The sequence below is a fragment of the Mustela erminea genome, chromosome 3 (genome assembly GCF_009829155.1).
Source record: "Mustela erminea isolate mMusErm1 chromosome 3, mMusErm1.Pri, whole genome shotgun sequence".
Lineage (NCBI taxonomy): Eukaryota > Metazoa > Chordata > Mammalia > Carnivora > Mustelidae > Mustela > Mustela erminea.
Window position 1 is genome coordinate 74,671,681 of NC_045616.1, and position 26,300 is coordinate 74,697,980.

Sequence of the window (26,300 nt, forward strand, 5' to 3'; positions counted from 1 at the left end):
ACCTAGAGAGTGGGGGCTCAGTAAATACTTGCTTCGTTATTTCTATTGTATACTTGGAGATTTTGCACTTGATCTTTGAAGTCACTAATTCAGGCCTGACTGTAATCATCAAAAGAGGCTTTTTAATTATTGTTTTATTCTCTTCTCCACCGTAACCCTTTGTTTTGTTCTGTTTTTAAACATTTGCAGATTATATTAGAGAACTATGAAAGCTCCATGGAGGCTTCCATTTGAAACTTCTCTTTCATTTAACTGATGTTTGCCCAGCCTTACTGACATTATATATCAATAAATCTATTACAAAGGTAGTTAGCCTTCTCTCCAATGCCTTTTACGTTTTACCAATTGTTCTTCCACCCTGTCCTGGCTAATAGTATGTGTCTTTTGGCTTTATAAGGTGCTTGTACCATACAGTGGATCAAAGAACACTTAAGCCAGTTGTTTACTTCCCCTCAAATTGATCCCACTTTTAACTGAAGTCATTCCTGATACACCCATGAAATGCCTAGTTTTAAAAAACAGAAATAAATGCACATACTTTGACAGAGCCCTAAACCTATGTTTAATAGCAAGACTGAATAGCTTAATAGATAAGCTTTAATACTTTTTATGAAGCCTTTTCTTTATAATTAATTAAGGAAACAGTAATGGGGGAAAAAAGAAATCTTCCTTTCAAGTGAAACATTTTTCCTATTCAGCTTATACTAAAAAGCCCCATTATTTAAACTGAATAGAAACATTTAAAGAAAGCTTTGAAGACAAACCCTTTAACTGTAACAATTGTATTAACAGATAAAAATAGCTTCAAAATGAAGACTCTTGAGGAAGGGACACAAAGATGTAAAGCCTTCTATTGGTGAGGCACCAGAAAACAAAAACCTTGAGCTCTGTTACTTAAAATCTGACTGAGACAATGACGGATGACCGAAAAAGTCAGTCTCCACAAGCTAATCTCATTTATCTTTGAAAGAAAAGTTACTATCTCATATTGGAAAGAAAAACCTCAAATTAGATATTAAACTTATGGCTGCATAATTCCAATGCAGAAACATTTCATATTCAGAAATTGTTCATTTATATACCAACACTTGGTTAGTTCTATAAAAATGATATAACTACTGAAGATTAGGAAAGCTAAAGACCTTTGTCTGAGTTACAGTTTTTATAAACATATATTTACTACTTTTGTTTTTTTAAACTTAATTTTTTTTCTCTATATTCAGGCTTTATATACTGAGCCTGAATTTATAAAACTTTTGAGTATCATTAGAGCAGTAAACTTAAAAATCAGCCAAATCATGCCAGAAACAAAACCGGCAAAATGTCTGGCCTGCTTGGGATATTGCCTTTCAGAAAGTGTAACAGGGAAAACTAATTACAGAAAGGAAAATAGTCACTTTGCTTTGTATTATGATGAAGTTTGTAGATATCTGAAGATTAATTCCAGTGCTAGGATAGGATTGGTTCTTCTGTTTTAACTCTGGAAAAATACTAAATTCAGGATACCTATCTAACAAATCTCAATTATGATTATGGCTTTTCGTCTTTGCAAAGAAATATGTGCAGTCCTGTGCTGCCTGGAGTCATGATACTAACAAGCTTATCTGTCTTATTAGCTATATCAGCAACATCCTAACACAACAAGAAGTGTAGTTGTTTTGCTAGTTCTTTACTTTCTGCTTTTTAAAAAATTTTTTAAATTTTAAAAAAATCTTAAAAAGTTAGACAAAAAATAGAAAAAAGGGGGCACCTGGAGGGCTCAGTTGGTTAAGGGTCTGCCTTCAGCTCAGGTCATGATCTCAGGGTCCTGAGATCGAATCCTTAGTCTGACTCCCTGCTCAGCAGGGAGCCTGCTTCTCCCTCTCCTTCCACTTGTGCTCTCTCTCTGTCTCTCTCTCTGAAAGGAAGAAAGAAGAAAGAAAGAAAGAAAACCCAAGGGAAATAATAAGACAAACAACTGCATTGTGACCCTTTTTAATTCTTCATTCAGAAGAGTTGCAAATGGCTTATATGCTCCTGACTAACCACGTCTGTTTATCCTTACAAGGGGACTTGTAAACTTTGTGCTAGTAGGTTAATAATAGCTCTCTCAAAGCTTTTTAAGACATAAAATGTCACAGTCCTTTAGCAAGCTTGTTTGGTTTGTTATTTTGTCATTAAAATCACAAGGGAGTGATATTTAAAACCACGTTCCTCAAGCTTATGTTTTTATGCCCTCACGGTCAGTCTGATTATTGCATAGGGCTGGTAGCCTTAGGACTGACCGGTGATTTGTTCCAAGGCAACAAATGATTGGCTCAAATGATTGGTACAAGCCACTTCTCTTTTGTTCATCTCATTCTTGGTGGCAAGAGTTAGCAATATCACCAAATTAGAGCCTCTCAACAGCTTCCTGTTCAAACAGCAGCAGGAGCTGGAGAGCCACTACTTCCCAGGTGGCTCACACTCAAATCCAACTCTCTTCACCCTGTACAGTGACATCATCCACTGTCGTGTGAATCTGTGTGTTTTCTATATAAATACACTGTTAACATGCTAAAATGGGGAATAATCCTTCTAAGTCTTTGATAATTGAGTCATTAACTTTTTTGTACAATTTTAGTGCTGTATGTATTATATATGCAAAGTTTTGTTAGAGTTTCGATAAGAACTATGGAAAAAGAAGGTATTCCAAATAACTCGGTGGTGATTACTATGAACATTGAAGAATGGCAAGATTATCAAAAAGTAACCTTGAGGGGCACCTGGGTGGCTCAGTGGGTTAAAGCCTCTGCCTTCGGCTCAGGTCATGATCCCAGGGTCCTGGGATCGAGCCCCGCATCGGGCTCTCTGCTCAGTGGGGAGCCTGCTTCCTCCTCTCTCTCTGCCTGCTTCTCTGCCTACGTGTGATCTCTCTCTGTCAAATAAATAAATAAATAAAATAAAATAAAAAAAAGTAACCTTGACTGTTTCATAAAGAAATAACTAATAATAAATGGACTGGAAGTCAGAAGACCAGACCCTTAATCTTAGCTTTATGACCAATTAAACTTATGAATTTGAATAATATTCTTACTTCCTTTTGATCATTAGTTAAAAAAGAGACAGAAAATTGGAATAGAAAATTGTTAAATTCATTCCTGCTCCAAAATCACACATTGTAATATTTAGAAAGTATTTTAAAATGATATTTACTGTATGAAATGTTATATTCAAGATTAAATGAAGTTCATTGAAGGCAAAGTTGGAGTGTCTTTATTTTTGTTTTATGAATTATGTCGCACTGAATGAACATTCAGTTTCTAATGGCATGAGCAAACATGCTGTTTTGCCTAAACTTAAACTTTAGTTCCCATCTACATTATGATGGAACTGCCACTGCTTAGCTGTTAATTAAGCAAGTTCCTTAGCCTTCCTGAGCTAGTTTTTTCATTTGTGGAAAGGGAATATAATACACCTTACAGAGTTATAAGGGTAAATGAAATAAAGTTCTGACCTATAAGAGTTGTTGAGTGAATAGAACTCCTTTTACTTAAAATCTCAAGATTATTGGGCACTGAGCTATTGTCAAAATTCTCTCAAATTTCACCTATTCAGAACATGGTCTTCTCTTTCACTTTGCCCTTCTCTCCCTCCTAGAACGTATAAGTACTACACAAGGTCAGGAATTTTATCTGTTTTGCTTATTGCTGTATCCTCGGCACCTAGTGTGCTGCTCTGCTTGACAAATAAAAGATGCAAAAAATGTATATATATTTTTTGAATTAGCAAACAACACCATTACTAATCACCTAAGTACCAAACAATCCCACTACAATCTGTAAAAGATAAAGTGATTAACTGATTGTGTTTTTCTTACAACTTACTAGGTATGAAATTTTAAGTATTATTAAATATTAGTGAATAGCTTGGGCATTACATTCATCTTCCAGTCTTCTTACAGTGTCAAAGAATCCTATTCTCACGGTTTCTATTGGCCTGCACACCCAACACAGATCCTCCCTGTATCTTTTGGACAACACAACTGCTATATATAGTAGACTTGCTTTGTGACTCTCAAAAGCTAAACAAAATCGGAGGAGCTTTATGAAGACTTGCGTTCAGATTTCTTTATGTGGTCCCCTCCAACTCTAGCCCATTCCCACTTGGTAATATTATTGTTAGACAGAACTTCCCCATTGCCTTTGGCTCTAAAGTTCTGGACCTTCTCTTATGTCCCCTCATTATGGAATAATGACAGAGACAAATATATCTGGGAATTTTACATATTTCAGGTCACTGATTATCTTTATGTCCAGGAAAGATCCAAGAAAGGCAAGATGAAAACTGACAGTCTCACATGATTACAAAGGTCAGGAGAATATGGTAAATGAGTGAAGGGATGGGAGTAACAAAGATCAAATATGAGATTTATAATCCTATCCTTTATTTTTATTGCCCTTTTGTATAAGCATTAACATAAACATATATTAGAGATTAAATTTTCTGATGTAAAGTTCAAATATCCAATTAGATGATATTTTGGTTATTATATTTTTCTTGTATAATCCATTATTTTGTTATCTTGAACCAGAGAAAGGTGACATTTTTCTTCTGTATCATCTGGGAGCAATATTAATTTTCTTCAAATTAGTAATTAGTAATGTGAAAGTTTTTCACAGATAGGATCTTTTTAATTTCAAGTTAACATTTAGTGTAGTATTGGTTTCAGGAGTAGAATTTAGTGATTCATCATTTGCAAATAACATCCAGTGCTCATCCCAACAAGTGCCCTGCTTAATGCCCATCACCCACTTAGTGCATCTCCCTTCACTTCTCCCCTCCCCTGACCCTCAGTTTGTTCTCTATATTAAGAGCTTCTTATGCTTTGCCTCCCTTTTATTTCATTTTTCCTTCCCCCCTCACAGATAGGGTTTTCCAAAACATAAATTCCTTGCCCACCTTTTTTGCATATTTAAAATATCTGGGGGCGCCTGGGTGGCTCAGTGGGTTAAAGTCTTTGCCTTTGGCTTGGGTCATGATCTCAGGGACCTGGGATCAAGCCCCGCATCGGGCTCTCTGCTCAACTGGCGGCCTGCTTCCCTCTCTCTCTGTCCTGCCTGCCTCTCTGCCTACTTGTGATCCCTGCCTGTCAAATAAATAAATAAAATTTTAAAATATCTGAGCTGTTTATTGAATTCAGTTCATAATTAGTCTTTACAGCTACACTTCAAAACGCTATTTTTTAAACGATTCTTATGTATATCAGTATTAGCTGAGAAAAGGAAAACTGATACAAGTTTGTTCACTTTTATGAATTTTAAATCAAATAACTTTTTTAGAATCAATTCTTAGGTCCACAAAGGGTGATCATCACTTAAATTTCTGAGAAATGATTTCTGCATATGAAAGTAGGCCAGATTTTCCCTGGTTAAGTCAGTTTCCCAAAGGCACAATTTGGTTAGAAATAAGATGAATAAAGTGAGTGAATTTTTGGTGTAAGTGGTTGTGAACACACTGTAGAGAAATAGAGTGTGTGTGTATAATGTCAACCAAAGACCCAATCTTCAACTAAATCTTCATTAATGAGTTTAGCTGACACTTTCCCTAGATAACACAAACCAATTTCTTACACCTGCACCCCTTCAACCCCTCAAAACACCTTCAGTCTCACACCACAACTATTGTGCCTACAATCCCTCAGGAAAACATTGACATGTATCCTGTGGTTCAAACCATGGCAATACATCCATTTCACAGTATTCATGGCCACATTCAAGACACATCCTCTTTTTCTAATTTAAATTTAACCTCCCCACACACTGAACTATGAAATACATGTATGCTGGGGCACCTAGGTGGCACAGTGGGTTAAAGCCTCTGCCTTCAGCTTCAAAAAAAGAAAGAAAGAAATACATGTATGTTGTATGCAAACTACCAGCATAGATTTAAGTTTTGTAAAGCAAGTCCAGTGTGAGCACTGACTAGGTAGAGCACCACCTGCATCCCTGTATCCACTTCACTCAACACAAAATAATTTCCTGATGGGCCCATGACCGGTGTGATACTCAAAAGCTATTCAAACACTTAAAACCTTCCAGACACCACAAACGACTAAAGCTTATAGGGTGATTTTATGTCTTTTATATCTGTACTCTCATTGGTAGGTGTGGAGGCCTACAAATGATTTAATCTTTCTGCTCTAGTCAGCCTTTTTATAAACCCGTTCCTGGCAAAAGCTTTTCATGCCAAGATTTTTTTTCTCTAACTGAATACATTTTACACCATTAACACTACTGTAATTCCAGCCCTTGTTTCCAGTCCATTAAGTTTTTCATCAAGTTAACTTTGTCATTAACATGTCTTTGCTATTCTGGTCATACTTTTTACTGTGGTTTGTTTCATAACAGCTTCTTAAGTCATGTAAATTTAATACAGTGCATTAGTATTTGGTGTACCATACTTGTCGTATAGGAATAGTCTCCTTCCACAATGACATCGCTCTTCAACTACTGGTGAAACACACAGCTTCCTCAATCCTTCATTTTCTCCTTTTGAGTGCAGAGAAAAGCAGTGTGATGTGATGATAAATGGCAACTCCCAGGCAATGTTAGGAAGACATCAGGTAGTGGTGGCAGTTGTGATAAACCTGAGAACACCTGCCCAGGGGCAGCCAGCTTTCATGAATCAGGATTAGATTTACCTGAAAGCCCAAAATAACAGAGCTTAAATAAAAGACAAATGCTTTTCTCCTGATAAAAGTCCAGGAAAGCAGTCCTCAACCAGTATGTCATTAGGAAATAAGGTCCTTTTTTTTCTCACCTCCCTTATACCCCTCTACAGTAGCTTCCCCCTTGTGATTCGTAAGGTAGCTCTAGCCATTATACCCACATTCCTCCCAACAAAAAAAGCAAAAGGAAGAAAGCATGCTCCCTCCCTCTGAGGACACTTCTAAGTTCACATACCACTTTCACTAACATCCTATTGGCCAGAATTTCTGGCCACATACAACTGAAAAGAAAGCTGGGTCTTCAGGTGGCCATGTGCTCAGCTCAAAACCGGGAGGTCAATTACTGTTAACAAAAAGGAAAACAACTAACTGCCTATGCCACATGACTACTGGGCTCCAGCTAGTTTAGACCATGTGCAAATGTGGATCTACTGAAATGAAATGCTAATTACTCAAGTAATTACTCAAAATCCATATTTTTATGTGAAATAGTACAAATTTTTTATGTTGGCAAGTGATTCAAAAAAATGTTCATAGCTTGGGCGCCTGGGTGGCTCAGTGGGTTAAGCTTCTGCCTTCGGCTCAGGTCATGATCTCAGGGTTCTGGGATCAAGGCCTGCATCGGGCTGTCTGCTCAGTGGGGAGCCTACTCCCCCCCCCCCCGCCCCTCTCTGCCTGCCTCTCTGCCTAATTGTGATCTCTGTCTGTCAAATAAATAAATAAAATCTTTTAAAAAAAATGTTCATAGCTTGAGGATCAAAATATCTGTGGTCTACGTCCTAAGTGTATTACTTATGATTTTATATGTAGATAAGAGTATAGAAAATCATGAAAAAGATCTGCTACGCGTCTTCATGTTGCAACATTTATGCAAAAGGCAATAGAGGATTTATCATGACAGGAGGAAGTTGCAGGTAAACAGAAGTTGCAGATAAACACATGTTTATCCTCAGATGTGACTCACCCACTCCTTACTACGTACTGACACAGTAAAGAATTATATCCATCTTAACTTGTGGCAGGGGGAGGAGGGGTGGAGTGACAGAGGGAGAGAAAGAATTTTAAGCAGGCTTCATGCCCAGTTTGGAGCCTGATATGGGGCTCCATCTCACCATCCCAAAATCATGACCTGAGTTGAAATTAAAAAGAGTCAGATGCTTAATCAACTGAGCCACCCACATACCCCAAAGTAGTTCTGAATATATTTTGAAGGTAGAATTGGCAGAAAGGTAGAGATGAATCAAAGATGACTCCCAGATTTTTGACCAGGGCAACCAAAAGAATAAAGTTGCTATTAAATGAGGCAGGGAACACATAAGGGGGGAAATATCAGGGACTGTATTGTGGACATTTTAAATTGGAGATGCTTACTAGACATCTGATAGGGGAGGCCCAGTAGGCACTGAGATATATAGGTCTGGAGTTCAGCAAAGAGTTACAAGCTGGAGATACCCATTTGGATACCAAGAGTGGACAGACAGCATTTAAAGCCCAAGACTGGTTCAGATCATCTGTGGAATGAGTGTACAGAGATGAGAAAAGGATGAAGGGCTGAAACCCAGGCATCCCAACATTTAAGGGTCAAATGAGAGGGAACCTGCTGAAAGACCTGAAAAGGAGTGGCCAGTAAAGTAGGAAAAGAGGTGGTCAAGTGTGGTACCCTGGAAGTCAAGTGATGAAGCATTTCAGGAAGACAGTAATCAACTGTGCCAAATGATGTTGATAGGTCAGCTAAGATAAGGACTAAAAAAGGACAGTTGGCTCATGCTCTCAACAACTACATCAGGTTCTAGTCCTGGAAGAAGAGTAAGTTTCTCCAAAAAACTTTCCCTGCTAGATCCCAGTTTGAATTATGAGTTTCTCCAAAATTTCTCTTTAGTGCTCCTTTGGCATACTACCCTTATCTATATAATAGCATTTAAGCATTCAACAAAAGTATATCTATTATTTATTATTCCCCAAGTACTACTCTAGGCTGTCAGTCTAACAAAAAGTCAAAAATCCTTTCTCATGGAGCTTTCATTTTAATGGAGGAGGATAGGGCACAGACAATAACATTAAAAAGAAAATTTGTGTAGTATGTTGAAGGTACCAAGTACTATGGAGAAAAATAATACAGGGAGGAGGGAACAGGGAATGTAAGGAGTTGTAATTTTAAATAATATGTTCAGAAAAGGTCTCTGAGGAAAGGTCTCTGAGCAAGCCATGTGGGTACCTGAGAGAAGAAATATTCCTGGCCAAAGAAACAAAACAGAAGCTCTGAGGCAAAAATATGCTGGCCATGTTCAAGAAATAGCAGGGAAATTTATGTGGTTAGATCAGAGTAATCGAAAAGGAGAGTGTTAGGAGGGAAGGAGAGGTGGCATATTGTCAAAGAAGTTGCCAGGTCTTATCCAGCAAACACCCAAGAGAGGCCAAAGGAAGAAGTAACCATTTCCTGCAGTTCTCACTAAATCAATGTTTAAACTTTAAGGCAATTTAAATCAAAATCCTACCACAAATTTTATTGGCGGGGGGGGTGAGGTGGGGGAAACTGCTCTTAAAATGTACAAATATTACTCTATGTAAACAATACAACAGTACCTGGCAAACAGTGCATGTGTTAACTATTGATATTAACACCACAAGACAGCAAATAACCTACATGTTTATTGATAGGGAACTGGTTAAGTAAATTATGGTTGAGTCATACAAGATAGACATAAAAGATGAATAAATAAGTTTTCTATGGGTGTATCTCAAGATATATTGTTTCGTTAAAAAAAGAAGGTACATGGGACGCCTGGGTGGCTCAGTTGGTTGGACGACTGCCTTCGGCTCAGGTCATGATCCTGGAGTCCCGGGATCGAGTCCCGCATCGGGCTCCCAGCTCCACGGGGAGTCTGCTTCTCCCTCTGACCTTCTCCTCGCTCATGCTCTCTCTCACTGTCTCTCTCTCAAGTAAGTAAATAAAATCTTTAAAAAAAAAAAAAAAAAAAAAAAAAAAAAAAAGAAGGTACACAGCAATGTGTATGGTGCTTAGTATCTGTATTTAAAAAAACAGGAAGAATAACCTTTTCAAAAATTTTTCTTTTACATCTCTAGAAGTATATTAGAAAGGCATGGAGGGGCACCTGGGGTGGCTCAGTTGGTTAAGTAGCTGACTATTGATTTCAGCTTGGGTGATGATCTCATGGTCCTAGGGACCGAGTCTTGCGTCAGGCTCCATGCCCGGCACTTAGTCTCCTTGAGATTCTCTCTCCCTCTGCCATTTCCTGCTCTCCCTCTCTCTCAAATAAATACATTTTTATTTTTAAAAAAACCATGGATGGGAGAGGAGGTGGAGGGAGATTTTTCACTATATGCCTTTTTGATATGAAAGTCATGTGAATGTGTTACCTGTTCGAAAACAATAATTTTAAAGCAGTTCCAGACTGATTAAATATCTAAATTCAAAAAAAAAACCTAAACAAAAATGAGTATATTTAGGACTTCAGAAAAAAGAAATAATTCTAGTATAAGAGGCAAAATGCAAAAAAAAAGAGGAAAATATTGATCAATTTAACTACATTAAAAATTTTAAACTTACGATCAACAAAAATCCTCATAAAATTAAAATATAACCCTTAGATTGAGAAAAGATATTGTAAAACCTGTAACTGACAAAATTAACACAAATTAACAAGAACAATATAAGTAACTATGTAAAAATAAGCAACTGACATGAAAAGGCAGTTCGGAGAAGACATCTCAGGGGCTAAATATCAAATGATGTTCAGTATCACAAGGAATCCTGAAAATATATATTAAAACAACAGTGGGAAACCACTTCCCACCCACCAGACTGGCAAAAATATAAGACTTAAGAACATGGAATGTTGACAAGGACTTGGAGAAATATGAACTATTCTATAATGTGGTAGGAGGGTAAATTAGCACCACTTCGGAAAGTAAATCAGTCAGGGTCCTCAAAAGGATGGCAAAAGAAACTAAATGACTAATTTTAAAAAAAAAAGGTGTTTATATTTATTGAAAAAATACTGAGAAGCTTACAGACTTCCACAAAGCCTGGATTACAGGCTTGGAAAAAAGAACAAAGAATGCTCTGCTGACAATCCGGAGCTAATTTATGCCAGTGAACCAGTCTGGGGAGCCATCCATGCGTCTAGCAAGCACAATTTCTTCTGTCACTAGATTCAGTGTCAGCATCCTAAGTGGGGGAAAGGGAGTGTGTGTGTGTGGGGGGGGGGGGGGGTATCTGATTGGCCCTGCTTTGGTCTCAGTCCTGTGCTCTAGCTGCCCAAGGGGCTGGCGAGGTATCACACACTTCAGCTTCTATAATGGGAGGTAAGCTCTGCCTCCTATGAAGTCTTTTAATAGGAACGTCCTCAAATATAGGAAGAGGGTTCAGATTCAGGGCAGCAAAAAATACCAAATGTCCTTAGAAGAGAATTATCTATTCTATGACCAGCAATTCCATTTCTGAGTGTAAACCCCAGAAATTTTCCTACATGTGTACAAGCAACTGTTTACTCATATATTCATTGCAACATTGTCTTCAAAAGGGAAAAATAGGAAGTTAAAATTCATTAGCAGGCAAATGGATAAATGGTTTTTATTTATACAATAAAATACTATAGTACAATTAAATGAATGAACAAGAACTATATTTATCAACATTAATAAATCCTCAAAAACAGTGGTGACAAGAGAACACATCTGCAGAAGAATACACAGTATGATAGTATTTACATAAAATGTAACCATATGTAAAATTATATATTTAGATATATATGTAATAAAATAAGAAACACATGCATGGAAAAGATACATAGCTACTTCAGGATACCTTTGAGAAGAAGAGAGGAGTTAGGGTAGTTTTAACAATGCATTTTATTTCTTTATAAAAAGGCAAATTTGGCACCTGGGTGGCTCAGTTGGTTAAGCGACTGCCTTTGGCTCAGGTCATGATCCTGGGGTCCTGGGATCGAGTCCTGCATCGGGCTCCCAGCTCATGGGGAGTTTGCTTCTCCCTCTGACCTTCTCCCACCTCAAGCTCTCTCTCCCTCTAGTAAAAAATCTTTTTAAAAAAAGGCAAATTTGGAAAATACTATTATTTGCATAATGGACAATGTCAGTTTCACCCAGATCCCTTTGGATTCCTTAATGGACTCAATAAATCAACTCCTACACAACTGTCTCTCTCAGGTCTGCCTCTGGGGAACTTGGTAAGATAATCTATTAACATAAGCTCCTACTTAGCCCAACACATGCCCATAACTCTGCCTTCCCCCTGTTACCTAGGGGTGAATGTGCATGTTCAGATATAAAGTGAAATTCTGAAATTTGTGTACCAAATTCCACCCCTCTCATATACTCCAGGACATTACTACAGGAGTTGTCTTCTTTCTAACCTTACAAGTTTTTGCTTCTTTATTGTTTTCTGAAGTATACAAACATACTGTAAATGTCACTATCTTTAACAACAACAACAAAAAAAACCCCACCAAAAACTCTCTAGATCCAGTTCCCCTTTCTGCCATAACCACATTTCTTTGCTCCTTTACATTACAAAAGTCATAGAATTCTCTCAGCTTTTCTCCAATTTCTGTCTTCCCAGTTACTCTTGAAACTCACTCAAATGAGATTTTTTTAAAAGATTTTATTTATTTATTTGACACAGAGAGATCACAAGTAGGCAGAGAGGCAGGTGGCGGGGGGAGCAGGTACCCTACTGAGCAGAGAGATCACAAGTAGGCAGAGGGGGGAGGGGAGCAGGCACCCCGCTGAGCAGAGAGCCTGATGCAGGGCTCTATCCCAGGACCCTGAGATCATGACCTGAGCAGAAGGCAGAGGCTTTAACCCACTGAGCCACCCAGGCGCCCCTCAAATGAGATTTTTATTCCTTCAACTCCTCCAAACCTCTTCTTGCCAGGGTCAACCAATGGTTTCCATATTGCTAAATCAATAGTTAATTTCTGATCCTCAGTTTACAGAAGCTGACACAGATAATCACTTCCTCCACCTTGAAATACTTTCTTCCCTTGCTATAATAAAAGCTGGGTTTATTGTTTAGCAATTACTCATTCTCACCCTTCCACTGTGGGCATTTCTTCTTAAAATTTGAGTCATATTGTCACTTCTATACTAAAAAATACTTCCCTTAACTCTTTGATCTCATCAATTGCTAATGTCTTCACTTAACCCCAATGCAACCACTCTGGCTTCCTTGCTGTTCTATGAACATGACTATCCCCGGCATACTCATGCCTGAAGGGCCTTTAGCTTTGATATTCCACCAACTAGAACCTGTAACCCAGTTGGACACACAGGTTTGCCACTTCACCTTAATATTTTGGCCCAAATGCCTCCTTCCATTGAGGTCTTCACTAGTCACTTTAACATTGCACCTCCCTATCTCCAACTTCCCTATCCCCTTTCCTCTCTTTAATTTCTTCATAGCAGTTACCACAACATAAACACCACATATTTTATTTATTCATCTATGCTCTCCAATTAGAATGACTGTACATTCTAGAAGAAGATTTTTTTTTCATCTGTTTCTTGTCTGTTGAATCTTAAGGGCTTGGAATATGGCAGTACTTAATAAACATTTATTAAGTGAAAGAAGCCATCTGAAATTCTACATATTTGAAATTTCATCAGTATACGTAGATTTTTTTTTAAACAGATTTTTATTTATTTATTTGAGAGAGAGACAGTGAGAGAGAGCATGAGTGAGGAGAAGGTCAGAGGGAGAAGCAGACTCCTCGTGCAGCTGGGAGCCCGATGCCGGCACTCGATCCTGGGAGTCCGGGATCATGACCTGAGCCGAAGGCAGGTGTCCCAGTATACGTAGATATTTAGAGATGGATTAGAGAGATAGACTCAAAGGGAAATACAATTAAGTAAATGTCTCCAATTCACAAAGGATCTCCCAAATCTACTAAATTATTTTTATTTATTTATTAAAGATTTTATTTATTTATTTGACAGATCACAGGTGGGCAGAGAGAGAGAGGAAGGGAAGCAGGCTCCCAGCTGAACAGAGAGCAGGACGCAGGGCTCGATCCCAGGACCTGGGAACCCCGGGACCCTGGAACCATGACAAGAGCGGAAGGCAGCGGCTTTAACCCACTGAGCCACCCTGGTGCCCCTTTTTAAATGTTTTTATTATGAAAGCAGAGTTTACCTAAAAGGAGGGGGAAATCTTCAGTTTCCTTGACTTCAACATTCTCTTAAACTTGAACTTTCATGTGTTTTGCATTCCTTTCAATAGCTACTATGTAGGCTCTCAACGTCATACACAAAACATTTAAAGTCTCTTGTTCAATGCAATAGGGTCAGGTGAGGAAGCAAACTGTGTATGTGCAGAAAATACTCTTTTGGCCCAGGGAACGTTCTTCTATACACCACACCCGGTCGTCTGGATCCTTTGTCAGGATTCCCTGCTTGAAACTTAGAGCACAAACCCAGAGGAGCTTGTGAGGAGCCCGCGTCAGAACTGCAAACTGCCAGGTTATTTTTCAAGTTTTTAGAAGTTCTTGGTTTTGCTTCCTAAGCACTAACTTCTTCAGACTCCCATTTTGCTTCCCAGCTATTGGTGCCATGATCCCCAAATTTAACAGAGGTTAAGAGGATAATAACTAGACACAAGGCCAGGTAAGTTAAAAAATAATGGATGCACATACCTGACATTCATCCTGGCTCCACTCCCCAAGCCCACAGTAGCAGATAAAGAGAAACCAGTTCGTTAGACTTCGTTCTCTGCAGCATCTAGTGTGACTAACGAAAAAAGTTAACTTAGATTTCACATTTGTTTTCACTGTTCTACCCCCCCCCCCCCCCCCCCCCCCCCCCAGTATTTGCAGAAAATTTTGTCCAGTTTCTTACTAAGCAGGGATGGAGCTGACCCAAATTGGGCTTCTCTCCTTGGTTGGGTCTGACCTCCATTTTAGATATGAGTTAACCCTCCGAAAACCTTTATCAGAAGCAGGGACTCCCCCCCTACCCCGCGCCCCTTTTTCCCCCTCTCCACTCCAGCCTCACCTCGGCCAGGTTTTCCTCATTTCGCATTTTTCTACAATTCATTCCTGAGTCATGCATGACGACAACTTTCTCACTATTTACGTTACGCCTCCATATAACCTCAGGTGATGGTCAGGGGTGACCAGAGAGAAATGCAACAGTCCAAAGGTCAGAACCCAGATTCCCAAAACGGGCCCGCAGTCCCTCGCAGCGGGCCACGCTCCAGGGGTCCGGGCGCGGAGGCGCGCAGAGGTGGGACGCTCGCTCCCGGGCGAGCGGCTGGCTCCTCCCTCCCGCCCCTCGCGGGTACCTGGCGGCGGGCGGGGGCGGTGCTGCGCCGCGTCACGCGGCGGGGTGGGAGAGCGGGCAGGTGACACGGCGGCGGCCTCCTCCCCTTTTACAGCTCAGTCGGCGGCAGGGGCAGCAGGGGCCGCTGTGAGGAGCTCTGCGTTCGCGCCGCCGCCCTCTGCTCCCGCGTGTCGGCCGCTTCGGCTCCTCTCGTCGCGGGTGAGTGCGGGACTCCAAGCCCGTGAGCTGGGGCCAAACTTTTCCGGGGCGCAGAGAAGCGATGGGGGAAGGGAGCGAGACCTCGGTCGGCAGGAGTCCGGAGCGGTCAGATGGAGGGACCTGGGTACGGCGCGCGGGCAGCGGGCAGCGGGATCCGGGTGCGGGAGACCGGGGAGCCGGGCCAGGCCCTCCGTGAGCTGTGGTGAGGCGCTTCGGAAGTTCTCGCACCACGGCCTGTGGGTGCGGAGGGCGAAGGCCCTGCCGGCGGGAGGGCGGGACGCCGCGCTCACCTGTGCGCTCCCTGGGAGCCCCCCGCCGCCCTTGCCTCCCAAAGGGCCGGTGCTCCCGGGCCGCCCTGGGGCTTTGAGCCACCCGGAGGGCTCCGGCGGGGTGGGGACCCTGCTCCTCCGGGCGGGAGGGCTCGCTGGGGGACTGGGAGAAGGACCTGCTCGACCTTGGCCACCGAGGTCACTTTCCCAGCTCCGGGATCTGACTTCGCTAGCCACCACCCACCCGCCTCGGCAACTCCCCCAATTTCCGTGTGCCTTTCTTTCTGTTTCCTTTCCTTTTGGGGCGCTTTTGTGTCCTCGAGGCCGGGATGAACTTGGGGGGCTGCTCTCGCAGCGTGGCGCTGCCTCTTTGGCTCCCTGAGCTACACTGCGTTCCGGCGACTGCCCCTGGCTGAGGAGGGTGAAGAGGACTGAGCCGTAGAACGGGTCGTGCTGGAGATGGAGATGGGAACGCCTGTTTCATCTTACCAGCTGTCTTTGGTTAGGAAACTGGCCTTTCCCCCCTAGTCAGTCAGCGCTGATTCAAACTTACCGGATGCGCAGCGAGCGCTCCTTCGAGCTCCCTGGGGATCCGGGACAGGAAGGATCCGGTCTCTCCCCCGTCCAGCTCCCTGTGGGGCTGGGGAAACACGTCCCACGCCGACTAAAGAATAGTTTTGGCGAGCCAAGCCTTTCCCCTCTTGCAGAGCTGTCCCCTCAGAAAGCGTTCTTACTTAACCCGATTCTCACAGGTTACTTTTTGTTTCACAGTTTCCCATTTATGGTTCAACGGCTGTGAAAGAATCATGCATATTCTGTGATTGCCTCTGCCTTCTTACTGCTCAGCTGCTTACTAATGCCCTTACTTTGTAGTTTCTGCTCCTACTACTGGCCAGAAATTGTTCTCCCCAAGGTCACCGAGGACTAGAAAAATCTTTTCCTCTCAACAGCAGGCATTTATTTAGTGTTTATGGGATGGGCACTGTTCTAAGAACTTACAGTAACTCCTAATCCTCGCAGCGATCCTGTGGGGTTGAAGGATTGTGATACCTCCTAACTTGCCCCAGATCACGCAAGTAGCAAGAGGGGATTCAACTCAGGCCTCCAGCCCAACCTTATAGATGCTGCCTCACCTAGCGTTCTTTGCTTCCTCCTTATTTCCCCCAGTCCTGACCTGAGTGCTTTGAAGCATCACTGACCAGGTTCCCATTCTCAGATCCTGCTTGTGTGGTTTTGTACTAGTTTAGGTTCTTTTTTTTTAAAATTTATCAATTATTTTTGGAGATTTCCTCTAGTTATATGAGTTAAGATTCTGTGCTTTTCCTGTGTCTTACTCAGTTTTAGAGTAGCATCTGTCAGTTTATATTGTAATATTCCTCGTGGACTTGCCCTCTTTGGCCTCAAAGCATTTCTAGCTAACATCTTTTATGTCCGGGGGCCTGTCATTGTCCTAGTCACTCAGGTGCAAAACTCAGCTGTCCTGTCTCCTGTCACCTCACTCTGAATCATGGTATCTCTTCAACTTCTACCTTGTCTCTTCTTCCAGCTTTCATCGAGCCTTACCCCTCCATGATTCTTCTTCCCCTGTCTCCCTGTTCCCTACCTCTGAGCACTCATTTATCACCTATCATTTGTCACTTTCTCCGTTGGGTATCTTCTCTTGTAAATGTTCCATGTCCATGGAAATATTGCAAACAGTGTAGGACATTACATCTTCAGGCCTTACGTGTAGTAGTCGCTTGGTAAATGTTTGCAGGATATGATGCAGTATGAATTAAAGTAGTGCACAGGTGCGCTTGATGATGGTAGAAACTTTTTTGAAAAATTTAAGCTGGGTTTTAAGGGTGTTAAGGAGTTAGCATTGGTAGACATGGAGGAGCTGGCAGACATTGTGGAAGAGGAGAAAAGCTCTGCTGGCTTCGTTTCTGCAGAGAGGAATCCAGTTATCCTGGCTAAGCATTACAGTTAGTTATGTAGCTGTAGGACCATAACGGTGGATAATTATGAATCCTAATCCTACCTTAGCAAAACAAGACGTGAGACCAACCATAGTAACTTACTAAGAGAAGTTATCTTTTGTTGCAAAATATAACACATACATAAAAATCCATAAAACATAAATGAAGAGATAACTCCAGTAGACATATTTAACAGTAGAATGACTGTCTTCTTCTAGCAGGAGATGTGATGATAGCTGGATGAGACTACAGACATGCCTAATAGAAACCTTTCCCCAAAAGCTCTGTAAAGGTCATGTGAGCCTGAACTAGTCCCAGGAGAGTGGCAGGAGGTTTGCAGAGGTTTGAAGTGAGAAGAAAAGGAAATCAAGGAGGTACCTAAAGTGAGACTAGGCAACCAAAGAGAATTTTGACTCACTGAGCGTAATTCTACCACAGTGGATGTTTTACAGTTTTGCCTTTGTCTCCATTTTTTCTAACTATTAGCTAATGTTTCCATCTGATTTCCAAATCTCATTTCCAAAACTCCCACTGTTTGTGTTGTATTCCAACAGTTGTAAATGTGATTTTGTAAACTAATCCTCTACTGTTTAACAGGTGTATCAGCAACAATTATACAAAACCAGTTAGAGTAATACTTACCTTTGCAGTTGCATCACTTTATGAATCAGGGTTTGTTTATGTCAGACATTGGAATGTATATAAAAGAAAATCCCTGTCCTCAAATAATTTGTAATTAAGTGGAAGAAATAGGACTTTTCCTAATTTGCTTAATTATTCTCCTTGGTGTGCTATGTATGCAAACATAAGTTTTAGGATATAGAAGAATGCTATTTACCAAACAAATAATTTTGGAGACTTCATATGTATATTTACATGTTAAATTGAGAACTAATCTTGAAATTTTTTTTTAAAAGATTTTATTTATTTATTTATTTGTCAGAGAGAGCGCGAGTGAGAGCGAGCACAGGCAGACAGAGTGGAAGGCAGAGTCAGAGGGAGAAGCAGGCTCCCTGCGGAGCAAGGAGCCCGATATGGGACTCGATCCCAGGACGCTGGGATCATGACCTGAGCTGAAGGCAGCTGCTTAACCAACTGAGCCACCCAGGCATCCCCTAATCTTGAATTTTAATCTAACACATCATATAGCGTGGAAAGAAGCCTGCCAGAAATACATTTTGAGAGAGGAGTATATCCTCGATGTGTTTCTGTCACTCATCCAATTTGGACCACTCACAGTTTATGAAGAAATTGAAAATGAATGCAAATTTAGCACTTTTAAAGACTCATCTTCTAAAAAATTGAGATTTCCAGTTATTCCTTCTATAAATGTATTGAAAGCACATATTACTACATTGGGAAGTAAAATTATTGTTTGGTTAATGATAGAAGTAGTTGCACCATCATAGACACTTCTAAACAGACTATTACTCAGATGAACTAAGTTACCATATCACATATAACATACAGGTCTGCCATGTGAAATACATGTCTTCATCCATCTTGAGAAGCGGCCTCACAGGCTTTGAACACAGCAGCCAATCTTCTTCGTCCTCTCTGATATAGGTAAGAGAGCTAAATGTAGCCGAAATTAGGGAGTTTCAGAAGTTACATATTCCACAAATATTTAAATGGTTGCCCATCTTGTGTCAAGGAAAGTGATCAGCACAATGCTAGAGCCAGGGCAGGGTGTCAGGGAAGTAAACAATTACAGTGCAGTGCTATCAACTATGAGCAGCACAGAGTATTGGGGAAGCCAAGTGGAAGAAGGCGGACGCCATTGTCCTCCTGAGCCAGAAGAAGAAAGAGTGGGAGTTTAGGGCAGCAGAGAAATGAGGGGAGGGCAGGAAATCAGATTGAGGCTGAGAGAAGGCAGATGCCTTGGGAAGAGTAGAAGCAGTGTGGAACAAGTGCAGAGGAGGCCTGCAGTTTGCTGAGAGCCTCGTGTGACCTGAAGGATTTGGATTTCCTCCTAAAATCTGTGGGCAGCCATTGAAGACAGGCAAGAAAGTGAAAGGACTGTTCACATTTGAATTTTTTTTTTTAAGACTTTATTTAATTGACAGAGACACAGCAAGAAAGGGAACAAAAGCAGCAGGAGTGGGTGAGGGAGAAGCAGTCTTCCCCCTGAGCAGGGAAGCCGATGCAGGGCTCTATCCCAGATCTGGGATCATGACCTGAGCCTGAGGCAGCTGCTTAACGACTAAGCTACCCAGGTGCCCCTTCACATTTGAATTTTAAAAGCATCCCTCTGACATTTTTATCTTCACTTTTCTGAAACCTCTCCTCTTCCAGGTGTAGGCGCGCTCTCTCTCTCTTCTCTACCTGATAGCCAGCTCATAGTTTGTTTCTCTTTGGGAAGGACAACCACTTTAGTGTTTATGTTAGATATACTGATTATGCTCTGTTGGCATAATAATTTTGAAACAGAAAATAAGCTTTTATGGCGGTCCTTGTGCCACATGTTTATGAAATGCTCAAGCTTGCCTTTAAGTTTTCAGTCTTCTATTGCTGAAAAATCTGGCATCTTTTAGGTCTCATGATAGTGGCAACGAGGCATTTTACATGCGTTTTCTCATGAATCCACTGAGGCTGGCAAGGTCTGTACCATGATTCTCGTAGTACACGTGGGTGCGGAAGAGTGAAGAAAGGTGCTCAGGTCAAGAAAGCAGACAGGGTGCTCAGGATACACTGTTGGAAGTATGTGGTCAGGATCTGAACCCGGGTGAAACTACAATGTTTAGGCGCTTCCCACTCTGCATACTAACTCTGTGGGTTGAAAATTTAGAGGATATAGGACCCACGGGGGTTCTGATATTGGATGGTAGTTTGGTGAGGGCATAAGGGCAACCCTAAAGATAAACCTGATTTAGATTTTTTTAGGGTCAGTGGTAGAAATGGGAGAACTAGAAAAAGAGGGTTGGCTAGTAAGTTCCTCCTGTAAATATAGCCGCTTCTCTTTCCTGTCCCATATTTCTGGGTTTTGTCTTAATAGCACATTTGTAATGTACTTGTTTGTTTATTACAATCAAATGATAGAACAGAGACAGAATGAGGACAGTGAAGGGTGCTCATATTTAAGGATGACTTATCCTGTGTCTGTCCAGGATAAGTCATCTGCCCACTCCCCTTCTTATCTTTTTCCTGACTTCTCAGAGCAGACAGTGCAGTGTTGGCTTCTTTGGGTTAAAAAGATTTGCATCTCAGAAGCAAGCAAATAAACAAACTAGTATTGACCTCACATTTTAATTCCTCTGCTGTTTTTCCTTCACTTAACCAGAAGGCACCTGCTTAAACGTTCGGCCTCTGAAATTCTAACAGGCGTGACGTTAACTTGAAGGAAATTAAAGGAAGGAGGTAGAAGTGACATTCCTAGGAAACCAGAGTCCAGATACCGATTATTCAGTAGTTTAGAGTGAGTTCCTGTGTAAATGGAGAGTGGAATTTAAAAAAATAATGTTGCAGGAAGTACTATTCATTGTTCAAAGGGAGAAAAATAAATAGGTAGTAGATAATACTTAACATTGAATGTAGCTCATGTTTCTTAAAAAATTCTAGGTGGGCATAGGCACTTGCCATTTCTCTAGGTAAAAAACAGTAAGATGTTGTCAATTGCATATGGTTTATCCTAATGCAAAACAGTTCTCTTGACATCTGACAGGTTGACCCAGCGAGCTGAGCCTATACTCTTCATTTCCCCTTCACACAGTCTGTGTGCGGCCAGGTCTGGTGAACACAGGCTGCTGGTAGCTTGTTCCCTGATCCAGCTGCTGGGTTACTGGCTCAGCAGCAGTCTGTTGTATTTATCATAAACCTGTTGGTGCCAGTTACACTTGTTATTGTGATGAGATCATTAAAATACCAGTAATGGTTGTGTCAGTCTATGAGATGCCAGTGCAAGAGGAAAGAGTATTGTTTCTGTGAAAGGAATATTGAATTCTTTAGAAAGAGTCCATAAAAGTGAGCAACAAAAAAGTGGGCAGGAAAACTGTAAAAGATTAGAGAGAAAATTATAAACATTAGAAAGAAAATATCGTGACCTTGCTTTACAAGTTTATTGTTTTGTTTTTGTTTTTTAGGTTTTAGTCCACTTAGAAAATTAAAACTGGAAATTGTAGAAGATAAATTCTGACTGTGTTTTCTGTAAGAAAAATTGGGGGGAGGAATTCTTTGAGAAAAATGTTGGAATTACTTTGGGAAATTGTGGAATTAATGCATATTTATGTATCTTAAGGTAAAGTAAACATTTATGGGTATACACAATTTTTTGATTCTTCAAAAATTTTTATTTTTAATTAAAAATTGATTTATTTGAGAGAGAGAGTGCATGCCTGGTGGGAAAGGGTCTAGGGAAAGGGAGAGAGAATCCTAAGCAGACTCCCTGCTGAGCATGGAGCCTGACGTAGGGTTCTTTCCCACAACCCTGAGATCATGACCTGAGCTGAAACCAAGAATCAGATGCTCAGGCCCCAAACAATGTTTTTGATTAACCATTTAGAACCAGTCAAAATTGCTGCTGCTGTTAGTCGGACTCTAATAGTTGATGCCATAGCGTAGTGAACAGTCACAACCTTTGCCTCTCTTGTTACTTTTAAGGGCCTACATTAACAAAGGACAACTTTGGCACTGGGAGTATGAAAAGCAGGGCACATGGAGACTTTTTTTCTTTGCTTAACATATCATACTAATGGCACATAACCCATATTTCTTATTTTTTTTTAAAGCTTATTTATTTATTTGACAGAGAGACATCACAAGTAGGCAGAGAGGCAGGCAGAGAGAGAGAGGAGGAAGCAGGCTCCCCCCTGAGCAGAGAGCCCAACGCGGGACTCGATCCCAGGACCCTGAGATCATGACCCGAGCCGAAGGCAGCGGCTTAACCCACTGAGCCACCCAGGCGCCCCCATACTTCTTATTTTTAAGTAGGCTTTTAGCAACCATATAACATTCAAGTTTATTTTAATAATGTGTACCAGTATATAGATCCTAGAGCTGATTTCTGTCTCCTTTAAGTGACTTGGTAAAAACTGAAAACAAAAATTGAAAAAAAAAAAAAAGTCCATAGTATAGTATTAGCTAGAGTCTGTTAAACTTAATAAATTTCTGAGTGTTACTAAGCTAGACCAGTTGAACTAGACAGGGTGTAACTTATTCTAGATTCAAATACTCCTTTTAGAGGTATAGTAATTATTTTCTGAAGAATTACAAGTGAGTGAAAAAAGACCAAACTTGTAAAATAGAAAATATAAAAGTACATTTTTAGAGTAATAGTATTAATTGAATACTTGCTATATGCCAGGCATTAGGATGAATTTTACATATGCCTTATCTCGTTTAATCTTCATAGGAGCCCTACTGGGAGGTTATATTGTTCCCATTTCCTGCTTCATTCCCACCGGGTTGTGCCTCATCATTGTCCTTGCACCTAAGTAAGGGGTGAAGAGGTAGAGCCTTTGCTGGGACATGAACATGTGGATTATTATTAACATGTTAAAGTGTTGTGACCTGGAAAGGACCTCCGTGATCATTTAGGCCAACCTCCTCCGTGACAGGTGAGGAAAATGACACCCAGTAAAGCCAAGTCATTTAGCCAAGACCACAGGCCTGTTGGTCATACTGGTGCCAGAAATAAATTCTCCTTATCAGAGTCCACTGCTTTTCTAACGTCATTATTTTTCCTTTGTTAGCCTTACTCAGAACATGACTTTACTACTGAATTTTGAAGTACCTGAATCACCCCACCCCATCTTTGTCTACAAGTAACAATATTGATTACTCCGTGTATCTTACTGTAGAATATGAATGGGGCAAGAGTCATGTTTCCCCTTGTGTTACATGTGGAAAACCTGAAGCTCAAAGCAACACAGTGATGTCCTCAGGCCCATGTATTATAAAACCCAGCCCCGAGCTATGACTTGTAAAGGACACGTAAAGTGTAAATGAAATGTAAAGGAAGAAAAATATATTATGTTAGCAAAGATGATTAAACCATCTAAAAAAGTCTTGATTCTCATAATGATAGACAATAATACCTCACATGAGGTAGAGCAGGGCTTTTTAATCTAAGGCTGGCCTCTGGATGGAACTCAGAGGGTCCATAACTGTCCAAAACATCAGATTTATGTATACATGTGATCAGAAAGATGGCCCTATAGCACTTGAGTCTCAAAGGATAAAGGTTATCGATTTAGGAAAGACATGAAATAATATATTTTGTAAGTAAAATGCTTAATAAAATTTAACTGTGTACATGGAAAAGGATTTGCCTTTAATGTGAGTGTGGAATTAAGCATATAATGTCGATGTGACCCAACTCTGTAGGCTTTATCCATGTTACAAGGATGCAATTAATACAAATAGTTGGACCCTCAAAGGAAGATATCATTTCTTGCATGCATGATAGTTTTCATTTCCGTTGTCCCAACTCTCTGGGAATAAAGGCCTCTACTTATTTTGGAACTAAACATTGCCTATTTGCTATGGGCTGGACACTGGAGATGTAAGAATATAGAAGTCACTCTCCTCATTTCTGTCTTTATCTTATGCCCACATCCAAATTTGCAGCAATTGTGTCAGTTACGTCCACAAAACCTATCCTGAATCTCTCTACTTCAGTAGACTCCCAGGCGTTCTGTCTCACTACAGTCAATTCTTTACTGAGCACCCAAGTTAATTTTAAAAAACATAAGTCCTGTCACTCCTTTGCTTAAAAGATCCTGTTACTACTTGGTTTAAAAGCCTCCAATGAGAGTTTCCATTTTGTAAGATGTGGACTTCGAGAGATATGTTTGCACAATGATATGAATATATCAAATACTGCTGAACAATACACTCAAAAATGATTAGGATGGTAAATTTTATGTTATGAGTATTTTACCATAAGTTTAGAAAAGGAAAATAAATAATCTGCAACAACAACAACAAAAACCTCTGGTGGTTTCCCCAGGTGGACCTAGAATAAAACCCCTGCTCTTTAACTGAGGCCTCAAGATCCTGTTTCCATGTCCCTGAGGCATCCACTATCATCACTCTCTTCCTTGTGCTCTGCTTTCTGTTCCTCTGACTTAGTGACTTTGTTCCTGGCTCCAGGTCTTTGCCCTTATTGTCCTCTTCAAGACCACTTTCCCTCCAGGTCTTCTCAAATGTTCTAGCTCTTTCTGACTACCCCTGTACTGTTGCAGCTCTCTGCCCTGGGTGACCCTGTCTTATCACTGTGTTCTGTTTCATTTTCTTCCGAACTTTTGCCACTACCTGTCTTATTTATGTTTGTGTTTGTTTACTTGTGTATCTTCCCCTACAAGTAGATTGCATGAGGGTAGAGATCTTGCTATATCCTTAGTATGGAGAAGGGTGCTTGGCACATAGAAGGTTGTTTGATATTTATTGAATAAATGAATGGAGATATGGTCCCTTCCCCCAAGGACCTTGCAGTTTCTGTTACTGATTCTCAGTCTCAGTTGTGATTCTGAGCAAGGTCTTTGAGAGCCTCTCAACTAGGTCTCACATAAAGAATGGGCAGCTAGGTCTGTGCAAAATGATGTGGGGAAGGAGGAGGAGAGAATGATATTGGGGCCAAAAGAGTAAAAAACACACGAACTAATTTTTCTCATTCAAGGATAGAGAGAAACTTGTCATCTCTTCTATCTCCCTCTTCATCTAAAAACAAAACAACAACAAAACCAAAAAAGCACAAGAGAGAACAAAACTATAGCTGTACATCAGTATCCAGGCATGAACCCTGCCCAAACCAAGCTTGAAATGAAAATTGTATATGATATTATATATCACATTCCCAGAAATGCCTGATTCCTCTGGACCATTTGCTCTTAGAGGGTCCATTATAAGTCCTCAGTTATATTAGTCAATAAAACTGTCCTGCCAAAATGAATCCATAATCTTACCAATCTTTTTATGATTCCAGAATTATCTTCTCAAGCACACACATCCCCAATGATGATCAAAATTCACCCTTTCCATCCTGCCGTCAAACTACCTACAGGCCATTTTGTAAATAACTGGAGTTTATGTTCATTTTTTTATTAATATTTTTCATGGCAAATATAAAAGAAAGCATAGAGAAATATGATATGGACTGTTTTGTGCCTACTGTAAAAAATCATACTTTCATATAGTCAGAAAAATCAGATTATTTTTTGACTATGGTAATAGTATGTGCTGATTTTAGATTGGAAAACTAACAAAAAAATAACAACAACAACAACAACAAAACCTGTAACAAAAAAAGACTTCACCCAGAATCCTACCAACCAGAAATTACCATTGCTAACATTTTGATAAATTGCTCTGCAGCCTCTAAAGCCATTTTTAAAATGTTGAAGTTTGTCTTGAGGGAAAAGAATTGACAACTATTTAAGTAAAGAGTAAGAGTCACCTAGTATACTTAAAAAAAATTTTTTTATAAGCATTTGCAACATGGTTGTTTTATTTCTTCCTTTAAAGAAAACTCATATTAAGCAAATTTCCAATATTTATAAGGGTAGAGAGAATAATATAATGAACTGGATGAACACATCACCCAGGCTCATGGCTAATCTTATTTCATCTGTAAATATTCCAGTATGTCTTCCAAAGATAAGGTCTTAAAAAAAGTTACTACAATTATAATACCTTGCAATAAAAAAATAATTTTTATGCTCTTAAAGGTACATGATAATTTATAAAGAAAAAAGGGCAAAATCCTGAGACTCTCTGAATAATTTATATCTGTTTCAATTATTGTGAGGGTATATCAGAGAGAATTTGGGAACAGCAAGTACATCTACTTGGCTGAGAGGGTATTTGATCAGGAATCAGAGTAAGAGGGGAGGGTCAGTGGTGGGTGGGGTCCAGTTAGTCTATGATCAGGAATTC

At 40.3% G+C, this 26,300-nt stretch overlaps 1 protein-coding gene and 1 long non-coding RNA gene across 3 annotated transcripts in view; one reads left to right on the forward strand and one right to left on the reverse strand.

Moving 5' to 3' along the window:
- Positions 1–6,268: 6,268 nt before the first annotated feature.
- Positions 6,269–14,999, reverse strand: LOC116586336. Its single transcript, XR_004283985.1, has 3 exons — positions 14,717–14,999; positions 14,359–14,452; positions 6,269–6,661 (listed from the first exon to the last, which is right to left on the reverse strand). It is a non-coding gene; the product is annotated as an uncharacterized LOC116586336 (long non-coding RNA).
- Positions 15,000–15,105: 106 nt separating this feature from the next.
- The window catches only part of ELOVL7 (ELOVL fatty acid elongase 7), an 80,327-nt gene continuing 69,132 nt past the window's right edge, over positions 15,106–26,300 (forward strand). The window contains exon 1 of one of the 2 annotated variants that reach the window (XM_032336174.1): positions 15,106–15,202. The gene's annotated coding sequence lies outside the window, so the exon portion shown is untranslated. The remainder of the gene's footprint in view (positions 15,203–26,300) is intronic. The other variant, XM_032336175.1, reaches the window with a different exon arrangement.